The following is a 9,255-nucleotide window of genomic DNA, read 5'->3' as shown; positions in this document are numbered from 1 at the left end:
TTAAAATGGTATAGCCTTTTTGGAAAACAGTCTGGCAGTTCCTCAAATTGCCAAACATACAACTACTGTATTTTCTAGCAATCCCACTCCTAGATATAACCAAAGGAATGAAAACTTATATCTACACAAAAAGTCATACACGGGTGTTTATATGAACATTACTCATATAGGTAATAGGTGGAAACAACTCCAATTGTCTATATGCTGATGAATGGGTAAACAAAATGTGGTAAAATCACACAGTGGAAAAACATCCAGCCATAAGAAGAACAAAATATGGGCACCTGGGTGGCTCAGTCGGTTAAACATTGCCTTTGACTTGGGTCATGATTCTGGGGTCCTGGGATTGAACCCCACATCTGGTTCCCTGCTCAGTGGGGAACCTCTTCTCCCTCACTCTACCCTTCCCGCCCCCGCTCATGCTCTCTCTAGTGTTAATTAATATTGCAATAAAAATGGATATAATCAGAGGGGGAACTAACTTATCTTTCTACCATCAAATCAGTTGTATAAGCTGTCCTCCATTTAACTCCTCCCATTCTCTCCTTAAACCATTCACCACTCCAATGATATCATCTTCCCAAGATCACCAATAGCCTGCATTTGTTTGATCCGTTGTCAACTTCTGTCCTAATTTTACTCAACCTCAGCAGCATCAAAAATAGATTGCCACTGCATTTTGATATAGCATTTTTTTCTAGAGTTCCATGAAATCACATTCACCTAGTTTTCTCTTACCAGATTTGTATAACCAGCTGCATACTCTTACTCTTCAGTTAGATTTCTAATAGGTTCCTAAAATTCCAAATGTGTAGGATAGAATTCTTACCTATTACCCATAACCCACATATGCGTATTAGACCTGGTCTTTCTCATGAAAAGTTAACACATAATCATTTATCTAGGTGCTCAGGCCAAAAACTCGAGTCATTTACCATGTTTGATTGTTCCCGTTCCCTGATCTTACCACATCCAATTCATTGGCAGGTCTTAATAGTTCTACTCTGAAAATAGAATCTGCTGAATCCGTCCAACTCTCATTTATTCAAAGATGTCAAAGAGTCTATGTGGAACAGTGCCTGGGATATTAGGTTCTATGTGGTCCCCTGGGCCATTGTAAAGGCTCTCAACTTTAGTTCAAATGAAATTCAAGATTTTACCCAAAGTAGTAACATGATCTAGCTAACATCTTTAAAGATCATTCTGATTTCTCTGTTGAAGTTAAATTATATGGGGGTAGTGAAAAAAAAAAAAGTAGGGAACACAATGAGGAGGCTATTACAAGTTTTAAAAGTGTGGGTCATTAGGGTGGTCTGAGTGGATGCCTGGCTGTATTCTGGCAGTCAGGCCAGGCTCCTACTAAATCTGTGCCAGAAGTTGGAGACTGGTATATTTTATATATATTGGGGGATGGTGGGGCCCTGCTGAAGATAATAAAGGGTAGCTCTTCTACTGACAGCTTGGAAGGAAATAATTTTCCACTTATTTGGGATTAGAAGACCAGCTCGTTCTTAGAATCTTCTGAAACAAAATTAGTAGAAAAATGCTGAGAGACAAGAAGATAGTGGCAGAGTAAGAGGCCCTTAGGCTCACCTTGTCCCATAAATACAACTAGATAACTATGAACTCATCTTAAATACCCCAGAAGTTGACCTAAAGACTGACAGAACAACCTCCACAACTAAAGGAGGAGAAGAGGCCACATCGAAGAAGGTAGAACGTGAGACATGGTTTAGGGGAGAAAGGGATCCCAACTGCTGTTGAGGGGAGCGAACTGTGGTCATGGAGAAGGGCAAGAGAGAGGAGCACACAAGGAGAATGCAGAGGAGAACATTACCCCAAAGCTATTAGCTTGGAAAACAAGAGGTGATGAATTTTGTGAGTTTTTGCAATGAGTAGAGCTTAAAACCTGGAGTCTTAAAAGTCAGCAGTCTTGGCTGGGATAAGGCACTGTGCTGTTCCAGGATGGAAGGTGGGCAAACAACCCAGGAATGGACAGTGCAGAAACTGAACTGAAGAGCACCTGGGGCACACAGTAGGGAGATTATTTCCTCTTCTCAGACCAATGTCTGTGAGAGGCAGCATTCACAGAGACACCTTTCTGAGAACAAAGGAGCTGGCCACTGGTGCCATTTCCCACCCCCACCTCCAGCATAACCACAGAGCCACCTGTAGGAAGCAGTGCAGTGTGGACATTAGCTGCCTAAATGCTAACCCCCACACCCTTGTGCTGCTGTGGAACTGTCCTTCTCAGTCATGTTTACCTTATCCCCAGTGTGACAGGCCCCTCCCCTAGAAGACCAGCACAAACAATTGCCCCCACCGTGTCTCCCAAACAGAGAGTTTTGTAGGGCCTCAGTTGCAGTTCAGGTGGTGACAGGTCTCATTTCACAAGCAGCCCAGAACACACCTAGTTAAAACTCACCGTATTCACGTCAGGGATGAAACACTGCCTCCAGCAAGCAAGGAGAGTATTGTGGACAACTGGCCTAAGGGACAGAGTAGCCAGAGCACAACGATGCATGCGGAATACACTGGAGACACTCCCTGGAAGTGCCAGGCCCTGAGCACTACATAACCCTCTTCTTCATTAGGCCATTACTTTCAGGAACAGGAGACTTAACTGGCTTTTCTAACACAGAGAAGCAGGCCCAGACTTAGACAAAATGAGGAGACAGAGAAAATTATCCAAAATGAAAGAACGAGATAAGGTCATGGCCAGAGATCAAAGTGAAACAGATGTAAGTAATATGCCTGATGGAGAATTTAAAGCAATGATCATAAGGATACTCACTGGACTTGAGAAAAGAATGGAAGAAATCAGTGAGACCCTTACCACAGAGATAAAAGAATTAAAAAAAGAATCAGAGATGAAGAATACAATAAACAGGATCAGAAACAGGCTTGATGCAAAGAACAGCAGGCTGGAGGAAGCAGAGGAACAGGTTAGTGAAATAGAAGACAAAATAATGGAAAATAATGAAACTGAACAAAAGAGAAAGAATTACATAACATGAGAATAGACCTAGGGAGCTCATTGTCTCCACCAGATGTAATAACATTTCCATTATAGGATTCCCAGAAGAATAGGGAGCAAAGGGGGCAGAAAATTTTCTTAAAGAAATAATAGTGAAAAATTTCTTTAATCTGGGGAAGGAAACAGACCTGCAGATCCAAAAGGCATAGAGAACTCCCAACAAAATTAACTAAAGCTGGCCTACACTGAGACATATTGTAATTAAATTTGCAAAATATAGTGATAAAGAAAAACTCTTAAAACCAACAAAACAAAAGAAGTCCTTATAAGGGAAGACCTATAAGGCTAGCTGGGGATTTCTCAACAGAAATTTGGCAAGCCAGAAGGGAGTGGCATGATATATTCAAAGTGCTGAATGGGAAAAATCTGCAGCCACGCATATTCTATCCAGCAAGGCTGTCATTCAGAATAGGAGAGATAAAGAGTTTCCCAGAAAAACAAAACTAAAGGAGTTCATGACCACTAAACCAACCCTTGCAAGAAATATTAAAGGGTACTCTGACTGCAAAGGAGAGTCCAAAAGTAACAAAGATAAGAAAGGATCAGAGAAAATCTCCAGAAACAATGACAGAACCAGTAATAAAATGGCAATAAATATATAGCTATCAATAATTACTTTGAATGGGAATGGACTAAATACTCTAATCAAAAGACATAGAGTGTCAGAATGGATTAAAAAACAAGAGTCATCTATATGCTGCCTATAAGAGACTCATTTTAGATCTAAAGACACCTGCAGATTGAAAGTGAGGGGATGGAGAAAATTAACATGCAAATGAATATCAACAGAAAGCCAGAGAAGCAATACTCTATCTGATAAACTAGACTTTATTTTCTTCTTATTATTTTTATTTATTTTTTTGAAATCATTTTTAAAGATCTATTTATTTGAGAGAAAGAGACAGAGATAGTGTGAGAGAGCGTGAGCAGGGAGGAAAGGGAGAAACAGGCTTCAGGGAGCCCTATGTGGGACTTGATCCCAGGACCCTGGGATCATGACCTGAGTGGAAGGCAGATGCTTAACTGACTGAGCCACCCAGGCTCCCTGAACTGACAAACTAGACTTTAAAACAAAGACAATAACAAGTGACAAAGAAGGGCACTATATCATAATAAAGGGGACAATCCAACAAGACATAAAAATTAAAAATATTTATGCCTCAACATGGAAGCACCCAAATACATAAAAGAATAAGAAACATAAAGGAGGACTGAATCCAAGATGGTGGAGGAGTAGGAGACCTTAATTTCGTCTGTTCCCAGGAATTCAGCTAGATAGCTAAGCTATCAAATCATTCTGAGCACCTCTAAACTCAACTGGAGATCTAAGAAAATAGCTGTGACTGTGTAAATAGAAAAGCAACCACTTTCTGCAAGGGAGGAGGTGTGGAGAAGTGAATCCAAGGTGATATATGAGAAGACAAACCATGGGGACAGGGAGCCTCTGTAAGCTGGTTACTGGCAAGTGATATAGCAGCAAAGCACAAAATCTGAATAGAAATATGCTCTGGTGAGAGACATTGCTCAGGTGGCTAAACGGGCAAAACCCTAGCTGGGACAGTGTGATCTCAAAATCCTCAGGGTCACAGGAAGAGTGGTGGTGCCTGAGGGCAGCAGAGCTCTCAGGTATAGGAGTGGGGAAGCCAGGTGCAAACAGTGAGCCCAGGAGTGGGCTCTTAGCTCAGGTTGCCATAACCCACAAACTGCAGCACATTCGGGCAACTGCTCTCTGAGCATGGTCCCAACAAGCAGCAGAACCGGCAAGGCCTCCCCTTTGTCCCTCCCAGGTTGCGGAGCAGTGCGGGAGTGCACCACAGAAGTCTGCAGAGTTTAGAAACTCAAAACAGGGTCATGTGTCTGAGACAGAAACACTGGGTCAAAGACTGGGTGAGCACAGAGTGCATCTAGAGACCAAGGAGACAGGAGTGATTGATTGCTTTTCTGTAAGAGTGCACTGAGGAGTGGGACCCTGAGTTTTTGGCTCTGGGGCAGGAGATAGGAAGGCTGCCATTTTCATTCTCGTCCTCTAAAGCTTTCAGGGAACAAAAGCCACAGAGAACAAACCAAAGCAAATTACTTAGCCTGGCCCCCTGACAAGGGTCGTAAAATTCCACCTGGGGCAAAGACACTTGAGAATCAATGCAACAGGCTCCTTCGCAGAAGATCAACAAGAACATCCAGCCAACACCAAGTTTACCAAACAATAAGAAATGCAGAACTCCAGTGCTAGGGGAATACAGCACATAGAATTCATGCCTTTTTATGATTCTTTAGTCTTTCAACTTTAATTTTAAAAATTTTTTCTTTCCCTTTTCAACCAATTTCTTATTTTACCAACTCTATTTTTAAAGTCTTTTTAAATTTTCATTCTTACAGTTTCAGTCTTTCTATCTCTTCATTGTATTCAATCTCATTTTTGTATATATATATGTTTTTCTTTCTTTACAATTTTGGGATGCAGTTTCTTCTAACAGACCAAAATACACCCAAAATCTAGTGTATGGCTCTGTTCTATTCACTTGTCTAATCATATTCTCTTTTTTGTTGTTGTTTTTTTCTCTTCTTCCTTTTTTCTTTTTTTTTTTTTTTTGTTAAGGTCTTTTAAAATTTCATTTTTATAGTTACATTCTATCCTTTCAGTGCATTTAATTTTATTTTTGTATATGCTAGTTTTTCTTTCTTTACAATTTTGAGATGTAGTTTCTTCTAACAAACTGATCAAAACACAATCAGAGGACAGTGTATTGCTCTGTTCTGTTCACCTATCTCTTTATATCCCTTCCTTTTTTTTCTCTTTTGTTTTTTTCTTGTCTTTTAATTTGTTTTTACAGTTACAGTCTGTCCTTTCATTGTATTTAATTTTATTTTTGTACATATATATGTCTTTTTCCCTAAAAATTTTGGGATCTAGTTTTCTAAAAAAAGCAGACCAAAACACACACGGAATCCAGTGCATGGATCTATTCTGCTCACCTGTCTGATTATATTCTTTTTTCTTTTTTTTAATATTTTGTTTGTTTTGTTTGGTTTTTTATTTTGTTTTGTTTTTTTCTGGTTTCAGGCCCCTTCTAACTTATTTAGTGTATATTTTGCTGGGGTCATTGTTGCCATTTTAGTATTTTGTTCTCTCATTCATCTATTCTACTCTGGACAGAATAACAAGACATAAAACTCACCGCAAAAAAGAGAACAAGAGTCCGTACTGACTGCCAGGGACCTAATCAGTAGGGAAATAAGTAAGATGTTGGAACTAGGGTTCAGAATAATGATTATAAAGATACTATCTGGGCTTGAAAAAAGCATAGAAGACACTAGAGAATCCCTTTCTGAAGAAATAAAAGAGCTAAAAATGTAACCAAGTCAAAATAAAAAAGTCTATTAATGACATGCAATCAAAAATGGAGGCACAGCTACTAGGATAAATGAGGCAGAAGAGAGAATTAGTGATATAGAAGACAAAATGATGGAGAATAAAGAAGCTGAGAAAAAGATAACAACTACTGAATCATGAAGGTAGAATTTGAGAAATATGTGATACCACAAAGCAAAACAACATTAGAATAATTGGGATCCCAGAAGAAGAGGAAAGAGAGAGGGACAGAAGTTATATCAGAGGAAATTATAGCAGAGAACTTCCTTAATCTGGGGAAGGAAACAGGCATGAAAATCCAGGATGCACAAAAAACCCCCCTCAAAATCAATAAAAAAATAGGTCAATGCTTGACATATAATAGTGAAACTTACGAATCTCAGAAACAAAGAGAAAATCCTGAAAGCAGCTTGGGGGCGGGGGGAGGGGGAAGAGGTCTGTAAACTACAAGGGTAGAAACATTAGATTGGAAGCAGACCTATCCACAGAGACCTGGCAGGCCAGAAAGGATTAGCATGATATATTCAGGGTGTAAAATGAGAAAAATGCGCAGCCAGGAATACTTTATCCAGCTAAGATGTCATTCAGAATAGGAGTGATAAAAAGATCCCAGGACAAAGAGAAACTAAAGGAATTTGTGATCACCAAACCAGTCCAAAAGAAATATTAAAAGGGATCCTCTAAGCAAAGAGAGAGCCCAAAAGTAACACAGACCAGAAAGGAACAGAGACAATATACAGTAATAGTCACTTTACAGGTAATACAATGGCACTAAATCCATATCTTTCAATAGTTACCCTGAATGTAAATGGGCTAAATGCCCAATCGAAAGACACAGGGTATCAAATTGGATAAAAAAGCAAGACCCATTGATATACTGTCTGCAAGAGACTCATTTTAGACCTAAAGACACTTCCAGATTGAAAGTGAGGGGGTGGAAAACCATTTATCATGCTAATGGATGTCAAAAGAAAACTGGGGTGGCAGTCCTTATATTAGACAGGTTAGATTTTAAACCAAAAACTGTAATAAGAAAAGAGGAAGGACACTATATCATAACTAATGAGTCTATCCTACAAGAAGATCTAACAGTTGTGAACATTTATGCCCCTAATATGGGAGCATCCAATAATATAAGCCAGTTAATAACAAAATTAAAGAAACACATCAATAATAATACAATAATAGTAGGGGACGTTAACACCCCCCTCACTGCAATGGACAGATCATCTAAGCAGAATATCAACAAGGAAATAAGGGCTTTGAATGACAAGCCAGACCAGATGGACTTCACAGATATATTCAGAACATTCCATTCTAAAGCAACAGAATACATTCTTCTCAAGTGCACATGGAACATTCTCCAGAATAGATCACATACTGGGTCACGAGTCAGGTCTCAACTGGTACCAAAAGATTGGGATCATTCCCTGCATATTTTTGGACCACAATGCTTTGAAACTGGAACTCAATCTCAAGAAGAAATTTGGAAAGAACTCAAATACATGGAGGCTAAAGAGCATCCTACTAAAGAATGAATGAATGGGTCAACCAAGAAATTAAAGAATAATTTAAAAAATTCATGGAAAAAAATGAAAATGAAAACACAACTCTTCAAAACCTTTGGGATGCAGCAAAGGCAGTCCTAAGGGGGAAGTATATGCAATACAAGCCTTTCTCAAGAAACAGGAAAGTTCTCAAATACACAACCTAACCTTACACCTAAAGGAGCTGGATAAAGGACAGCAAATAAAGCCTAAACCCAGCAGGAGAAGAGAAATAATAAAGATTAGAGCAGAAATCAATGAAATAGAAACCAAAAGAACAGTAGAATAGATCAACGAAAATCAGAGCTGATTCTTTGAAAGAATTAATAATATTGATAAACCCCTGGCCAGATTTATCAAGAAGAAAAGAGAAAGGACCCAAATAAAGAAAATAATGAATGAAAGAGTAGAGAACACAACCAACACTGAAGAAATACAATTATAAGAACATAGTATGAGCAACTATGTGCCAACAATTTAGGCAATCTGGAAGAAATGGATGCGTTCCTAGAGATGTACAGACTACCAAAACTGAATCCAGAAGAAATAGAAAACCTGAACAGACCCATAATCAGCAAGGAAATTGAAGCAGTAACCAAAAATCTCCCAAAAACAAGAGCCCAGGGCTGGATGGCTTCCCAGGGAAATTCTACCTATTTATTTATTTATTTATTTATTTATTTATTTATTTATTTATAAAATGCCTTTATTACAAATTTAAAATCTAGGGAAGCTCCTTTTCCCCCTACCCAAAGAGTTCATTAATATAGACATTGGAGTAGGTTCTTCATTTAAAAATATCATTTTTGAATTGGTAAAAGATGATATCCACAGGCACTAGTCCAGCTTCTACTAGGCAGTGCAATCCTCAGACAGTCACCATGCGAAGGTCAGCAAGGTTGCCTCACCATCCAGAATTTATAGGTTAATTCCTGCCCCAAAAAACACTTGTGGATGAGCCCCCACATTTTCCATTTGAGGCAATGTTGACTTTTCCTGTCCCATTGGCCCTTGGACTGTGCCCCAAGTTTACTACCGTTATTCTTTTTCTCTTTTTGCACAAAAGTGAATACAAAATTTCTTTGAATATAGCAGGATATTGGGAGGTAACCAGTCATATTTAAATTAGCTGGCACATAAGTGATTGAACTTTCAATGATAGTACCCCATGGGCACTCTTCAATTCTAATTCCACAAGAAGAGAGAGGGTAAAGGAACGCAAAGAAATCCAACATCCCTTCAGTTACAGGACAGCCAGTTCCCAAATAGATTTCATAATGCTGGGATTTCTGGTAATATAG

The sequence above is a fragment of the Ursus arctos genome, unplaced genomic scaffold (assembly GCF_023065955.2).
Source record: "Ursus arctos isolate Adak ecotype North America unplaced genomic scaffold, UrsArc2.0 scaffold_1, whole genome shotgun sequence".
NCBI lineage: Eukaryota > Metazoa > Chordata > Mammalia > Carnivora > Ursidae > Ursus > Ursus arctos.
This window is presented reverse-complemented; position numbering follows the sequence as displayed.